This window comes from Tyto alba, unplaced genomic scaffold (genome assembly GCF_018691265.1).
Source record: "Tyto alba isolate M040663 unplaced genomic scaffold, T.alba_DEE_v4.0 Super-Scaffold_28, whole genome shotgun sequence".
NCBI classification, from domain to species: domain Eukaryota; kingdom Metazoa; phylum Chordata; class Aves; order Strigiformes; family Tytonidae; genus Tyto; species Tyto alba.
This window is the reverse complement of record NW_024881302.1, coordinates 5,459,231-5,477,138: the sequence shown is the minus strand read 5'-3', so window position 1 is coordinate 5,477,138 and position 17,908 is coordinate 5,459,231. Positions and strand designations below refer to the sequence as shown.

The following is a 17,908-nucleotide window of genomic DNA, read 5'->3' as shown; positions in this document are numbered from 1 at the left end:
ACTGTTCTTATTTTAACAAAGACATTTTTAAACTGGTAAAACTAAATGTATATTTAATTTATTTCATCCAGTAAAGAATCCTTGAGAAAATCAATTTCCATTTACAAAGGTATCCCAGCAGGTTGGATGTCCCATTACTGCCGTATTGTGCCTCTTACATTCAAGTTTATGTGATATATGGGATCATTTATTTTCCATGATTCTATTACTTTTGGAAAACTATGTTAAAACATCATTATAAATGTAACTTAAAACTGATAAAAGCTGTGAAAATCAAAGTGAGTGCTGATCACTGGCAGTTTTGGTTGTACACTTGGTGATCAACATATACATTTTCATATTTCTGCCATCATATGACCAACAAACTTCTTATACTGCACCCTTGCAACTACTGAGGTATTACCAACAGTACTACTTCTAATCTGCTAAGGCACGAAGTGGTTCCGTGATGCTGCTTTTTTATTTAATCAGAAATGCCCAACAAAAATTATTTTTTTCTCTGGTGTACAGTTAATTTCTTAATCAAATTACACTATTTAAATGTCTGTAGTGGGTATCCTAATGCTGAACCACTGATAGGTTTAAAATCTATTGTTTTGCAAAGTATGGGATCTCAAAATATGCACTTCATTCTCATAGAGAGCTGGGAATCAACATTTTCAAAATCTTCACTTTAATACTACAGTATAGACTGAACATAAGTTAGTGTGACTGGTTGTTATGTACGTGGGAAAAGTCACATTGGGTTCCTCTACTCATAAGTCAGGCAACCACTGAAACTGTTCCTTGGAACCACACTTACCTAGATCCCAGGACTGATAAATGTCACGTTAACATTTTTAGATAGCTGCAGTTATTCTGGTCCACAACTGGATGAGCAGTTCCCTTCCAAGGTGATGTATTCAAAAAACTACAAGGTTCCATTTCCCCCTTCCCTACTGTGCTGGTTTTGACTGGGGTACAGTTAATTTTCTTCACAGTGGCTGGTATGGGGCTGTGTTTTGTATTTGTGCTGAAAACAGTGTTGGTAACACAGGGATGTTTTCGTTACTGCTCAGCAGGGCTCATGCAGAGTCGAGGCCTTTCCTGCTCCTCACCCCACCCCAGCAGCGAGTGTCTGGGGGGGCACAAGGAGCTGGGAGGGGACACAGCCGGGACAGCTGACCATATGGATATCCCAGACCATATGGCGTCATGTTCAGCATATAGAGTTGGGGGAAGATGGAGGAAAGGGGGAACGTTCAGAGTGATTTTATGTCAACCCATGAGTCTTCTCACTTTTACTTTTCCGATTCTCTCCCGCATCCCAGCAGCGGGGAGTGAGTGAGTGGCTATGGAGGGCTTAGTTGCTGGCTGGGGTTAAACCATGACACCTACCTCAAATCCACTTCCCCATGCTTGATTCAAGGAATGTGATTTTGTGGTGTTTGGATTTTGCTTTTTTTTTAAATTTTAGATTATAAGCAAGGACCCATTAACAATCATTCATAGCTTCCGTTGTTCCTAAAGTATATGTTTGAATCTACAGACACCAAACATTCAACTCTAAAACTATTCTTTATATGACCCTTTATTTTCACAGGAATTTAATTCAGTTTCAGGTTGGGCCATAACTTCACTTATAACTTTATGCTAAATATATATAAAAAAATGTGTTTGTGTCTACATACATGTAACAAAAGGTGCTGTGAATTACAGGGCCCTAATTCCATCGGGGCTTCTGATGACATCATAAACTATGGGAGAGAGGATCCAGTGAATTGTCTAATCAGAAGAACCCAAAGCATAAATTACAGCTCTGCAATTCAGACCTGCTTTGTATTTCAGAAAAAAATATTAGTACAAGCTGTGCAGTTACCAGCGTTTTAGTGCAACTGCAACTGTTTACTCTGCTTCCTCAGTAACATACCCTAGACATACCCAAGTCCATTGACTTTCACTGATCCTGGCTCATCTTCAAGTATTTCTGGAGAGTTTTGATATTCCTGTACATGACATTTTGCAATAAATGAGCACAACCTCAGGATGAATGCTGATTTAGGTGTATAATGGCATACCCAGGAATTATGAGGGCTTTTTCTGGAACTGTAATGTGCACAACATTGCAATGAATAATGCTCCATTCCCCAAGCTAGTATAAGAAAGGGTTGTAAAACTAATCACCTCATAGCCCAAGAATGACACAGCTGAGGTTGCCTTTGCATGCTTGATTCATTTGAAGGTGTGTATTGCCCCTCATCCACAGTAGTATAGATTTCAAAGGCAACTAAGGGAATCAGATGCTCTGGTCTCACTGAAGTTCTGAAGAGTGTAGCTCTCTAGCTCTTTTAGAAACTGTTGAAAAGTATAATTTACAAGGATAGATGGTGTTTTCTAAAGTCATGTATGAGCAAATACAATGAAGTTCTTAAACTTGAGTATATCCTTAGATCCCGTTTCCTTTAGTAGGAATGTAAGGAATCTCTGATCTAATGAGGTATGTTGTTTACCTTAAAATACTACCCGAAAGAAGAAGAGAAAAATGTCTCTCATGTAAGTACTTTCCTTCTCTGAACTGCAAGAGGACTCAGAACTGAAAAGAGGAGGAAGACAAAAATTTGTGTTCTTAACAATTAACAGAATGACTAAAGGCAAGAAGAATGAAGATAAAATTTCCAAATGTGGGAGTAAAGTTTTCTCTTAGTTATCCACAGAATTAGTATGTAGCCTACACAATAGAAATGTCTATGTTCAGTATAAACACTTACTTTTCATTTGCTAAAGCAAATCAATTGAAATTTGGAAAAGGAAATCACAGATAAGACAGTGACAGCATTCCAGTCCATGGATAACAATCTACCTGTATAACAGGAGGCATTCAATTTTTACAATTTAGATCTATGTCAGGTGACTGGATTCAGAAAATAGAGGGCAATTTGTTTCTAACACTCCTTTGTTGCACATTTTTTACAAGGTTTTAACCTCCAGCATCTCGGGGATTTGAAAGGAGGAGGTATCTCCCTTATACTACATCCCTACATCCCATATCAGACTAAGAGTAAATTCTAACAAGCCATTAACTATGTGTAAATCAATAAAAAACAAACAAACAAAAATAAATCCCAGACGCCAAACATGTAACAACAGAATTTCCAAGCACTTGGCTGATTTATAGACTCTCTCTACTAATTCTAAACCAAAGCCTGTTATCAGCCCTCAAGCAGTGCATCAGGAATGCCACACAGCCACTAGTCTTTATCCTTATCTTCATCACCATTTCCCCTCTGCCACTTCAACACAGTACAGAAAAAGCAACAACCATTCTACTATTGGATAAAACTACAGGCATTTTTGCTCATTATTTGAATATTACGTACTTGATTGCTGCACACACATTTGTTGTTAAAATATGGTTGTCTTCATGTATCATTCTTTAATAAGCTATTGTTAAAAATGCGTAAAGATGCACAACACGTACAGCTACAGCACGTAAAATATAAAACATACAGAAACTGCAAGGTGCTTGTGCGTTTGTATGCACGTGTATACACACAAAGAACAAATAGCAAAGGAAGAAGCACTTTATAACTTGTCCTGTTGGAAGACTGTGTTACAACACAGGACAAGATGATGCTGTACTATTACTATGCAAACCTGCACAATGGTTCAGTATTACGGCAACACCATGTCTACAAGCAACAACACCGGGAGGAACTATTGCATCAAACTACTACAAGTTGAAATGAACATGCAGAGGAGGAGTTGCACAGTCTTTGAAATATGGCATAAGAGTATGGGTTTTCTCTACAAACCTCTTTGAATAGTTATGAGAGGTTTGGGCTTCTTGTGAGCAGTCATAGAGCTTTGAAAATGAATATTTTTGTAACATGGTGGTGGTGGTGATAGCATCTGTGGAACAATGCCATGGCATATGCCACAGAAATATATCACTGAAATAAAGCTTTCTTCTTCCCATGCTGAAAAAAGAAGTGAGATGCAAATATTTCATATTTAGAAATGCATATGTTCAAACCAGGCAGTTCTTAACCCCGAGCTCTGCGCAGACAGCTCCTGCTCTGCCTGTGCTGTTGCAGAGCCGCTGCAGTGCTCATGCCGCAGTTCATCCATACGGCTGACCAGTGCCTTAGCCCAGATCCTCAGCACACACATCGAGTGCTGAGGGGATTTCACCTCTTAGAAAGAGCAAGCAAAATTAATCCCTGCTCTCAGTCAACTGATTGCAGAACACTTACATGGGAAATAGATTGGTTCTGTCCCTGTAACATCCTTCATCACAATATTCACTGAAATATCCTTTGGCAGATCTCAAAAAAAAAAAAAAAAGGTGGTCACACTTCTTTTGGCACTGGGGTACCTTCATACTGCTAGAGAATTTCTCAGGGGGTGATCAAAACAATTAGCACATTAGTAAGTAATAAAGCTCCTGCAGCATAAATCATCACCCTAATATCTGGGTCTCTGAGATCTTCTCATAGGAAGAAACCAAATCCAATGTTCTCAGCCATGCTGTCCTGTAGCACACCAGAAGCCAGCACTTTGTGACAATCACTATTCACTAGAAAGCTGCTTTTCTGTGGCTAGAACATTCAGCATGTTTTCAGCACATGGGCTGTCGAGTCCATATCAAATTAGGTGTTCTGATGATCATATGCAGGGAGAAAGGTCCAGAGGAAAAGTTTCAGAAGCAAAGGTGTGGAAGTGTAAAGAGGCATTTAACTAAAATGCAAGGGGTGGGGGAGGGCAAGAGCTCATTACATGAACTTCCCTCCTGCTGTCATCCCAGGTTGTGTAAATATTAGCGATGTGAACTGGAATAATGGCTCGATTGTCTGAGTGGATGACAAGTGACAGCCAAGAACTGGGTCAGCATCAATCACTATTTGCATACCAATTAGTTAATGTTCTTTATTTTCTCATACAAATAGAGTAAAAGGTAACACTTCTCACTTTTAGAATAAAAAGCTTCAAATATCTTTCACACAATGACTTATGTTGTATTTTTAGAAAATTTGTTTCAGGAGCTCTTCTAACCCCCCTTAATCATTATTTGAAACTCATCTAAGTCCCAGCCTCATCTACTCTGCTAACGTGTCTTACACAATACCACTGCTCACCTTTCCAGTAAACCAGTGTGTTTAGCAACGTGTTTCTTTCTGGCTCTGGAGCACTCTCTCCTATTTCAGTCCTAAAGTACTACTTCTTAACTCTTATATTTTTCAATATATTTTGGGACTGACATTTGTAGCTTGCCACTTACTCAAGCCATAGGCCTTTTGTCAACATACCAAAATCCAAACATGTAGCATTCCTGCAGATTCCCTCTTCGGTCATCATTAAAACAGAGCTTGAATTCCACCCTGTTTCTGTACATGGCAGATTTATGACAGAAATTACAAGAATCATTCATCTTTCTCAAGTTTATAGTGTACTTCACTGCTGGACCGTTACCTCTCTTAGAGAGGCTACTTGCAATAAGGAAATTGAAGAGAGGAGCAGCTAGATGGAAACTTTTATCATTTGGACACTGCTCTTGTCCTTATTGATCCTTGCCTTAGTTCAGCTGGTACCCCTGTAGCTACCATAACACTATCTATTTCTAATGAGGGCAGAAGCATCAGAGAGACTATGGATGGTGAATTAGTAAAATCATCACTTTCTAGGCTTATTTCTTCAAGTATTTTATTTTTTCAAATAATTCCTTCTAAATGTTTTAAGAGCTTTAAATTAGTAGCTGTAACTTGACCATAAATTAAAAATCTTCCCTTACCAATGAAAAGCAATGCCAAGTTATTTGTGTACTTATTGTTTGTTTACACTCCCCATCAAGATATTCCCTGGAAACTGATTCTTACTGCCAAAAGAATCTGAAAACATAATACAACTTCCATGCTAACTAATTTTGTATTATACTTTCATCAAGCAACTTCAACACTACTTATTTCTTGTCATGCACAAACATCCACCCAAACCCAAGAAATTTTAAATGTAAATAAATATTCCAAAGTCCATATAAGCAGAGCACCTAATTCTCACATCAGAATGCATTTGGGTGAGGATGTGTGTGCAATCATATCCAAAAGGAATTTCAGGTGATGTAAAATCTCAAATGAAGAGCACTGGCCAAATGGAGGAATCACAGTAACTCAGGCTTCTCTCCCCAGCAAAATGGAAACTCAGAGTCATAGTCATGCACATATGCTAAGATTGATTTTTTTTTTTAATTTTAATTTTTATTTTTTTAATACAGTAGCACTACAAGTCACATCTGGGTGCTACTCCATTACTCTAGATACTGTATGGCCATATGATACAAAATAGCTGCTTAAAACTAAGCCAGAGATAAGCTAAAGGGATTCCAGCATAAAGGGAGGGAGAATCAAAAAAAAAAAAAAAATGCACGTCCACACTGACTTTCCTCATTATGGATGGCCTCTTCCCCTAGATTTTTAAAAAACTTAAAACTTTTGGATTTCTTTCTCATTCCAGATAAAATGGAAGCTCCACTAGACTCTCCAGGAATACACACACTTCCTTTGATTGCATTAGGAATCATCCCTAGGCTAACAGTCAGCAAAACATTGGATCCTTCAGATGTCATTTCTGTGGCTTATTCTGTTATTAATGAAAACTGGGACCAAATGCCTACTAGAGCAAAGTATCATATCCCAAAAGATGCAAGATACCATGAAGATGTCATCCCGGAACTCTACTTTCATACTGGTGCCACATTGTTCAGAGAATAATAAATCCACATGCTTCTGAAATCCCAGGCATCTGTCCTAGCATTCATAACAGTTCTCCATTAGTTTTACTTTAGCTGTCTGAAAATTGGGTTACACAAACTGTCCGTATGCACATTATTTGCCTAAGGTGAATAAATAATAATGACAATTAATTTACCCATAATTAGGACTTCACATGACAGCTACATCCCATTGGAATAAAGAAACTGTCAAGTCAACTGAAGGTAGCTTGTGGGAACAGGAAACTGAAATTTAACAGGAGTTGGATCTCTGGAAATCATTAACAATTGGGATGGGATCGGCCAAAAGGTTTCACAGATACAAGGAAAACATTATTCTGTATTAATTTCTCAGTTTCTTCACCTCAGAAATTGTCCTACTCAAAGTCGACAAACTTTAGAAATACTAAACCATGTATAACAATCCTATGTAATCCCAAGGATGCCTTTTTCTACAGCTTATGTAACTCCTATGGCACAGCCATGCCAAAAATAAAGGAGAAAATTTAAATAATTAAGTTCTTGTTGGAGTATTGGTTTGTTAAACAACAAAAACAACAGTTCTTTTCTAAGCATTTGGACATCTTCACAAGTATATGTCCATCTAACTCAATGTTGGTTTCACTGCAAGCTGTATGCTTGAGTACACCTAAGAATTCAATTAATGCAGTAATGAAATCCATACAAGTAGTGTAAGGCTCCTGGGGACATCACTTTGCTAATGCCCTAAAAAGAAGATGCAGAAAGCTCATTGGTTTCCAGTTGACAGAACATTTACAATGCCTCATGTCTAAATGCCATTTTACTGCAATCTCCCTGCTTCATTCTCTATAAATTAAAAGATGTGTGGTTAATCAATAGTACTTTGGGTTCCACACACAATTTCGTGGCATGCCCTGACAAACCCATAGCCCAAGTGTGCCACCTAATGGCCCTGGAGCCAAGAATGCATTTATAGTAGTAGCTTAGCAAATAGAGCATAGCTTCATCTGTTGAGGTGGTAGTGGAGTTTTATCATTCTTTTTCTGAAGGACCTATCCGGTACTTTTCACTAGTAATTCTGAAGATGTGATGAAATAACTCCTTTAAGGCACTTCAGAATTTTTAATCAAGCATTTGAATGTAACTATGAGGTTAAGAATTTCTGTGTAGCTTTAACCTCAGTCAAAACCTCATAGGTTACAAGCTGTCCAAAAACTTCGATATCATGGTTGCCTCTGTTTACTCCCAAGACTGCAATTTCAAATGAAGTTGTGATGAGTGGCAGAAATAGATCCATCCTGCTAAATTAATGTGTTATTTCTTTTATCTGTTAAAGTACTTACACAGGGCAAGCTCAATTTAGCTGATATCATCTGCTTAACAATACAGTCTATAGTCAAGATAGCTGTGTGCCTTATGAAGCATCAGGGCAAAAAACATGCGTAGAGGAGCTGTGGAGTAACATTTGTAATAGTGATACATAAGAACTTAAAGAGAATATAATTACATTATAAAATAAATATCACAATAGCATACAGTAATGAACATAGTTGTCAAGCAAAGTTCTTAAAAATACTATCCATCTAAAAATACTGTAAAGGAATAAAAAAAGAGAAATATAGATGCAATTTGTTTTCTGTAACATTTAATATTGGGAAGCATAGCTACTTTATAATCAGTTACAAAAGTAAACATTACAAATGTGGTGCAGGGGTTATAGGTTAAGGAAATTAGTTACTTATTTACTTATATACTTATATACTCAGAAGCTGAACACTAGGAAGGAGGTTTGGGATTTATGTTTACATTGCAATTTAGAATAGCTTACTGTCAATCTCTTTTTTCTACCACTTGAAAAAAAGATTCATAAAATACTTATATTCGAATGGGATTAATGATTTGTTATAAACACAGTATGCCAACACATGAACAAGTCATGGAAAATACTCCTTGACATTAAAATTATTTTCACATGTACTTCCTTTTCATTATCATTAACTAATAATGTTAAATCCAAATATTGTCACATACAAAACTGTATGGCAAGACAGTGTTTATATTATTTATTTTGAAATATCTTACAGTAATTCCCCTTTTTTTTCCTAACACACCCGAATTATGTGTCTTCCTTTCCATGATCTACTTCACCATCCTGCTTACTTGAGGCAGGATGAATCACATACACCTTTTGATTCTGATAAATTCATCCATACCACAAGATTACTTTATCTAATGTTAACAGTAGTAACAGAACAATTATATCTGTTTTATGGAGCCGTAACATTACAGAATATCTGTGATACTAACTGTGGTGCTTTAGGAGGAACAATTACTGAAGTGTCTTGACTATATCAGTGACACAAGTACAGCAATAAGGAAATGCTTATGCATGCGGTGTGCTCTCAACAGACGACCGTAGCTGAGATGCAATGGAACTTCATACATAGTTAAGTACAATGTTAAGTACAAATGTTAAATCCCATGCATTCCAAGGAATGTATTTTACATTCTATATATGGCAATGCATAAACATTAAGTCTACTGCCATTCTGCATACTTTGGAACTCTTAGGGGAGGGAGGCGGAAATAAATTACTCCAGATATTATAACACCTTTCTACCTATTTTGAAATCCCACTGGTGAAAAAGATGCTTGGATTTCAGATACAATGACCTTGCTCTGTTTATTTTGACGTCTGGAAATAGATTATATTGTTACAATTTGAGAAGATATTTTAGAAAGCTTGAGCCTGAAAGAAAAAAAAGTATCTTATTTACTGAAGTATTTAGAAGCTGCGCAATACACAGCTAAATTTGTGCAACTATCACCTATTCAGACACTTATTTACAGTTCCTGTCCACTTACCAACTGGTAAGTTATGCCAGCCATGTTGAGATTCCAAATTCCAGTGGAAAGGGCTACTATAGGAATATTGGAAACCATAAAAACGGTGATTTTAGGATACAGTTATATCCTTTAGTCCAAGCATGCTATTCCTGAAGCAACCTCCTACCAAATGTTCAAGCAAACATGAAACTCTAACCCTCCCACTGTGAAGGAAGCTGCTCTATACCATGAGATTTCATTTCCATTCCAGAAGCCTTCTGGGAGTTGCCTATGCTGTACAGACCTGAACTTGTTCATCAAAGCAAAAAGCAGGTATTGTGCAGAGATGGTCATACATGTTTGTCTTCCTTTCTAAGAAAAGGGTTGAAGACATTTCCTCATCAAGGTATACTTTTTCAGTTTAACCACAGAATTCTCAATTTGCTATCACAGTAAAAGATGGAAGGATGTGCAATTGAAAAGATTTCTTTATCTTTTCCTATAAAATCTTGATTTCTTTTGCCATGACAATGAAGCAAGTATAATACTCTGCATATTGCCTAAACCAACAGGAGTAGAAGGATGAGGCGAGAATGAGTTCAGTCAAGGTAGATGGCAGAACTAGTAGTCGATACCTGGGTTTTTACCTCTCTTTTCCTCAATTCTCCATATTCATGATTGGACAATTCCACACAGAGCCTGCCCGCCCTGAGCTGCAAGGTTCTTTCCATTTCAGATCTCATTTCTCTCACAGCCTGCCAAGCAGAGAGGATGTTATCTCACAATTTGTCTTCTCAGAATTGCTAGTAAACAACAAAAAGACAATAACGATAGAAAATATCTAAGAAGAATTAAGGAAGTCATGGCCAAGGCATTGCTGGAGAAGTGAAGCTGAAAAAAAGGTAAGGCTCATATATAGCTCTTGTCACGACCAAGGCTGTTCTATGGCTGGCAACATTAAGACTGGGAATGGCTGCAGTTCATGGAGTTGTAATACTTCCTTTATTGTATAAGGCATCCCTCCTCCCCATCCCACCCCATTCTTCATTTGCTGTGCTGTGCAATTTGTATATTTTGCTAACAAATGCAAGACGCGTTTATTCCATCTCATTACAACTTACATTGGCCAAAGGACTAAGTTCTAGTGGAAAGTTATTTCCACTGCAGGTGCCAATAATTAAGCAAAGAAGGAATCAGTCAATGTTTGTAGACACAATCTTTCCCACTCTTTATTTGGAGATAAACCTCCTTAATGTATGGCTCTCATAATGTGTGCATATATCTTAAGACTGCAATTCTGTATAAATATTTAAATTAAATCAGTGGCAGCTTTCTCTAGTGACGAAATATAAATGAAACTTGCAAAGAAAAGAAAAAAAATGCTTTTACTGAATGCTACTGAAAACTGCATGAGGTTTTTATGGAAATTTTTCACACTACTCCCCCTCTCATTTCCTGTTGTCATATAAATAATTCACCAGCAAAATCCTCATTCTGAACAAGAAATGAAAAAAATTAAATAAACAGAAGATCTACAGATATGTATGGGCTCTGCAAAAGTTTTGGGCTTTTTTTGTTTTGTTAAACTAGGTAGTCACTTGTTAGCAAGACAGCCTGCCACACTGGAATGAGAGGAGGGGATTGCAAAAGTTGCAAATAGATAAAAATGCTTGAGAGGCTGGAATTTGATTTCCTTATCAGACTCAGAAAGTTAGCTGATGCAAAGCAGAACGCAAACACTAAGCTTTCGTATTTTAAGCATGTAGAGAAGAAATGGTAATTGCGCAGTGATGGCTCTGAGTTCATGGCAAAATAAGTCACTAAAATAGGTGAATAATTCAAATTTGACATATCTGCCAAGGTAGGGAAATGGGCCAGGTGTCTTCCTGTCAACAACAAGTAGTTAGTAGATTTTCCTCCATCCCTATCAAGCTCCAAAGATCTTGAAGTCAAAGAATCTTGTTATCCAAATAATCCAGTTTTAGCTCAGCGGAACAGAATTTGCAATTATAGAATGCTGCTGTAAACTTTCACATTACTCATGACAATATTACTTATCCCAACGTGACCTGTAAGCCCAAAAACCATTTCCAAAAGAAGGATCTCAGCACTTTAGAGTGAGTCCTGCTTCAACACATGTGCTTGTTGAGCCTGCTGATCCTTCCAAGACTATTCTTACTGGTGGGGGAAACCTTGACCAACCGAGTTTGATAGTGGGGTAGTTTCTTCCCAAAAGAAAAAGAGAAGGAAACTTGCAAAACATTTTTCATCCTTATTATGAGACTTTAGTCATAAAGCTGCCTGGATGCACATACCATGGCTGCACCTACACTGCTCTGTCATCAGCCACTGTTAGTAAAGAGCAGGTTAAGAATAACAGCAAAAGCCCCATTCCCACTGACTTGTAAGAATATTCTGTTGTCAATTCAGGGAAATGTCTGCTGAGATTCTTGAATAAAGTAAAATGTGTACTTATGTTTGAAATGATCCCAAGAAAGAAACAATTTGTAGCATTAACAGGTCCTAGTCCTGCAATTAGTTCATCCCATCCATCCCTATACCACCTTTGTGGTACAGACAGAGAAGACAAGTCAGGGTCTTTGGTTGCAGAACGCTAGTTGTCTGCTCAGGAAGGGCAGTACCTTGCCCATCGATAGCAGATGGTGCCTGTAAAGCTGGAGAAATACTTGGCAGCGTGTCCTAGAAACAGCCTGGAATCCAGAATGCTCCCGAGACTCAAGAGCTGCAATGACATTGCAGTCAGCCTGACCAAGTCTGTTCTAGCTGCTCTGGGGGGCTGACTTCTCCATTTGTCTAGGCTAGTATAAATCAAGCGCTGAAATCTGAGGGTGACTGTCACTGTTACTTTCAGGAGAGCCTAGATATGAATCCTGAGCAGCAGCTCTGCCTGTTAAGCTGTTACTGGATGATCATAAAAGGAAAGAGAATAGTTCTCAAACAAAGGTGATGTCACCTGGGCAATTGGGAAGCTCCTCTTTCTGAAATAAAAGCCTGATGCATCCCGAGAGATTATTCTAGTTAGGGAAAATAAGGGAAAGGGCAACCAGTTCTCCATACTTACAATGTGATTTCCCTAAAATAAACTACATTGCAAAACAAATATGAACATAGTATTTTTATCTATGTGCCCCAAAAGAACATATACTAGGTATTTTGCATTGCTGTTTTAATAATTATGACTTCTGTAGTATATGTGGGTAAAATGATGTCATCAAAGGATAACTGTCTCAACATTATGAAAGATTTAAGGGGGCACATTCAGTCCTTAGTACTTTCAGACAACCCTATTTTAAGTCAATAGTATTGCATAAGTGTAACTCTGGGTAGAATTTGATCAGCAATTTATAAATGATCATACATACTGCAGAGTCTGCAGCTGTGTTGTGCTGATATTTAGCTGCTCTATTGTGAGCCTCTGACTCCAATATGAATAAATACACCAATGACAGAATGCACAAGCAGGGTAAATCTCAGGGGTACTGAAAATGGATTTTCTTGTTTGGCTTTTTAATCATTCCAATCTCCCTTATTTGGAACAAAGGATTTTTGGGGAGGAGGAATACAGAAGAACCTTATGAAAATATCATCTAGGTATTTTTGAGTTTGGATTTTCAATCAGCCTGATGCAAGGTAATTAAACTTACCTCACACTAACAAATTCTGTTTGTGAAGAGCAGTTGTATATAAGTTTGAGGCAGAAACAAAATGAAACCATTATGAAGATTTTGGATACTGCAGAGTTTTCTGGAATTTCTGAAGGTAGGGTCCCATCTGTCTTCTCCAGGCTGGTGGGAACAGATTACACTGGTGACCTTCTCAATTCTGATTGTTATAGTTCAGTCCCATACACTTAGTGGGATCATTAGCTAATTCTATACATTGAGAGGGAACATATAGGACATGACTAAATGGTGAACTGCAGACAATCATGTGCTTAGTATTCTTTGTTCTCATCTGCCTGCATAATGAACCAGCTGTGATCGAGAGGCACTAAACATGCTGGGGGGTGGTGGGGGTGGTGCTTGTGCTGTTCCCAGGCTTCCATCTAGAGCCCCCTCCTAGGTGAACTGAGATAGGATGTCTCTGCCATGCCAAGTCAGAATATGAGTAGAGCTTATGCAACAGCTATCCATGCCTAATGTTGTCTGTAATCTCAAAACCATCAGCCTATACTAGGTCAAAGAAGGAATTTAGGTAAAGTATTTTTCCTGTCACATGAAAAGGTTTTTAAAATCTAAGGCAAGTTATCTCAGATTCATACCACTGTACACAGCTTCAGAAAAGATCGAATGAAAGTGGAAATTTAATATCACCTGGTTTGCATTAGCAAATGTATGATTTACCTTCAAGATGAATGGAAAGAACAAGTTTGGTTGGAAACCCCTGACTTTAACACCACTGATATGGAATGGAGGGAAAAAAAAAAATGTAGGCATTTTTTTTCCTTCAGTCAAGATAGTCTTGCTAGGTCAGAGTTACAGCTTCACTGATTAATCAAGATGCAGAGAATTCAGAACTAAATGCAAATCTAGTTTCACCAAAGGAAAAAAATGAATGTCTGAACTGAGACCTGAAAAGTACTGATCAAATAAAACCAAGTAAGATCCCTCTTTCTCACCAGTGAATTTAAACCTTGGTCCAAACTGCAGAACTATAATTCTGAGTACAGAATTTTAAAAATAAAGATGTAGGCAAAAAGTATTTTGCAATTTCCTTTAAAATAATCTAATGATTCTGTGTTCTAGGGCAACATTAAACTCTCGTGGTGCTTAACCAAAATCAAGGGATTACTCTCCACTATTATCCTATAACAAACAGAATAGGTTAATAGCTGTCATTGGCGTTTCTAAATAGAGTACTGTATCATTATGCATTGTTAAAGCTGACAGGCGCACATCCCTATTACAGCACTTCTGTAACATCACACAATAACAGCAATGATGTTTTGCAAGATGTTTTGATATTTGCAGACCTTATAAGATTTTAGTAAATGCTGTGTTTAGGTTAGATGGGGAAAAGAAGAGCAAAAACAGAAGTGTTTTTCTTCTTCATTCTAATTTAATGTTCCCTGCACAACTCTTGCAACTTTTTTGACATACGAGAAATGCCTGGAGGAGGCCAGTCTGTCAGCAAAACAGCCAGGAAGAAATTTATTTATGGAAAGAACAGAGGTGCAGTTAAAAAAGAAAATAAAAAATACTCCCTTTTGGGAGGAGATGGAAAAGCAGCTATAGACTAACAAGCTTTTCTTGATCTTTCCTCCCTACTTGAACAAAACTGTCCCAAAGAAGACAGACTCTCAACACTCAGAATATAATTGGAAATTGTCATACAGTGTCTTCCAAAGTTTCCTACAATATAATATATGCTCGCTTAGGGATTACTTCCCACCTTTCTCCTGTGTAACACAGTAGTTCCCATATACAACAGACTGGTATTCACTGGAGATCTGAGACTCAGCTTTGAGTTCCAGTCCAGCTTCAAGCACAGACTTTGATCCCTGTGTCAGACATTACCCCAGAATTACATATCAGTGCCCTGAATAACGGCTATTCTTGTTTTTAATTTCTTGCAAATGTTTTTGAAAGACTGAAATTTGTCTCTTCTCCCTAATTTTACTGCCAGGCTCTTTTTCCCTATAAAATGGGTGAAGGAGTCGCAGAACAAATATGATATGGATGGCAAAATTTTTGTATGTGGCATCAAAATGTTATGACCAAAATTACATCTCCTTTCTTTGGCTAAGGCACTCCTAAAATGAGCCTGGACAATAAACCCATCTCTCTGCAATCTTATACCATATTATTAAGTTAAAATTTCCTTCTGCATGGTATACAATTTTTGCATAGCAGTACACAGAAACTGTCCTGACTTTCAACTCCATTGCATTGTTTTAGCTTATGACAAAGAATATCTTTGCAATACCTGACTCAGGTGCACAAGTTCTGTGAGGGGTTGTAACTTCCCTCACCATGCTACTAATGGAAAACCATGACACATGGCAATGAAAAACATATTTATAATCTGTTTGTACTTAAATCTATGGGCTAGCTATTGGTATTCTCATGTGAGTGCCACTGTCTCAATTGGAATTGCACCTACTGACAACAGTATAATTTTATCTATAGCCTGTTCAGAAGTATGGGCAGCTTTGTTGCAGGGAAGTGCATTCTCATATATTCTTTTTCTGAATCTATCTTTCTTAGTCATTCACACCATATAAATGCTTTCAGTTTCACACATATCTCTTGCAGCATACTAATTAAATGTTTCAAAAGGCTTTATCCATGGTTAAGTGAAGATAAAATTTTAATGATTTAATTAGCAAGCTCCAGGAAAAAAATAATAATGAACAAAGGCGGGTGCTTTTAGTGCCTCTTGCTCTCATGTTACATTAGAACCACAGGAAGATGCAATATTCGACATCACTTTTCCTAGTACACTCAGTAACAGAGAACTTGGTCTGTGCCATGCTAGAAGGGAAGCGGGGAACACAGCAGTTGAGTGAATTATGCCAGTTCTTAGTTGCATGTTGTGAAGAGTGCTTCCTCAAAGAAAGAAGGCAGCTTTATGGGGGGAAAAGCAAACCAACTATCATTTGACCCCTAATGCTTGAAAGCAACTGGGAAAAGAATGAATACTATTTTTTGAAGGATGAACTGAAAACTAGTTCACTTTCAATACTTCCTTATGACTTTGTGTTTCCCTTGTCAGCTGGCTGCTTTACCCTCCCAGACCTCTGCATTTAGGGTTTGGTGAAGATAAAATTCTGTCCTCCTGCATTATACATTGGAGAAGAAAAAGCTAATTGCTCTGTTTGAATAACTTCTTATTACAATTTGGAATTTATTCTTCTGCTTTTCTCTCCACCAAGATTAGCCTATTATGAAAATCACTACCCAGACACTACGTGTCATTGACACAGAGCACAATATAAAAGCAGTTTGAGCCTGCCTCTAGGGTGCAGCCGTTCTAATCCTACAACTTGGCTCACCCCACCCAAATGTGAAGTTGGTTATAATATTCCATTTCATATGATGCACTATGCTCTAATATACATAATGAATATCAAAAAATAGCATGTACAGAGAAGAAGTGGAGTCTGGATTGTTCAGTCATTATAAAGCATCATTCATTCAAAGAAGCTCAATGCATCAATAGGCAGCTTTACTCCCTCAGCCGAATTCAGAAGGATCAACAGTACATGTTAGCTCCTGCTTTAAGAATTAGAGACAAGGCCAGAGCAGAAGGAGGGCACAAACCCCACACATTTAGCTGCAATTAGAATCCCAGTTCATTGTAATATAATCACTGTTTTAGTTCACAAAATTTGCAGTTGGCAGTGATCTCACCCTGTCAGCCATCACTGAGCCTGCTCTGGAAAGACCAAGAGCTGTGTTCACAATCAGCTCTTGGCAAAACTGGTGGCCACGCAGTCACTCAGAGCAATGTGATATCTATATTCTCATCTCATTATCATTATTCTTCTCAGCCAGGATCCCCAGTAAGAAGACATAGCTGGCCAAATTCTATGGAAGGCTGTGTGCACAGGATAATAAAGCTATGAAAGCTACATGCATTGGGAGGGCACATAACAATCGTGTTGTGCAGAGAGCAAGCAACTGATAAGGGCTGTAGTGAAGAATCTGAAGAACTGATCCTGGTCATGGAAATACTGCATAGCATGCAACTCTAACACTTTTTGGTAATATATAGTGCCTATTCTATATTCAGGTTCTTATAAACTCAGAATATGGGCACCACTCAATCTTTAATCTGCGAATCCCCTGAAGCAATGATTTACTTTTGTATGTGCTAAGTCAATCTGTTGTAAATCACTGTGTACAGCAAACACCACTATATCAATAGCTGGCAATAAAGGGGTGATAGTATGGGTCGTTGAGGAACCTGGAGAGCTAAGTTGCAGGGAGCAACTGTAGAACTGATGTGGATATAAAGAAACACTTGAGGTCAGCTCTATGTGTTCAGCTTAAAATTCAGACTTTTGTTTTTCAATGCTTAGTTAAGAAACAAATTATGCGAGCTGTACATATCAAAGTCCCATTTACTGGACATCTTTATGCTGTTCATTTCTGCACAATATGCTCTCCATGCTATTTGACTTCTTTCCTGCAAATCTGACTAACCAAAGATGAGCTATATTGTTGCAAAACACTTAAATGTAAATTGGTTAAGAAAAGCAGGTTTGGAGGACAGAAAGAAGAGCAGAGAATCTGAACTATTCACTCATTAAAAAGTGTCATCCATTCACAGATGGTATTTTACAGCTGGTATATTTTGTTTTGCTTTCTCTGCATAAAAAAAATTGATCAAGGA

The 17,908-nt window shown here is 37.8% G+C and overlaps 1 protein-coding gene across 3 annotated transcripts in view; it reads right to left on the bottom strand.

The window, feature by feature from the left end:
- Positions 1-17,908, bottom strand: part of CARD11 (caspase recruitment domain family member 11) — a 116,445-nt gene that overhangs the window by 65,384 nt on the left and 33,153 nt on the right. Inside the window, exon 2 of one of the 3 annotated variants that reach the window (XM_042798794.1) lies at positions 10,186-10,305. The exons of 1 other annotated variant lie outside the window; for it this stretch is intronic. The gene's annotated coding sequence lies outside the window, so the exon portion shown is untranslated. The remainder of the gene's footprint in view (positions 1-10,185; positions 10,306-17,908) is intronic. One more of the 3 variants, XM_042798795.1, reaches the window with a different exon arrangement.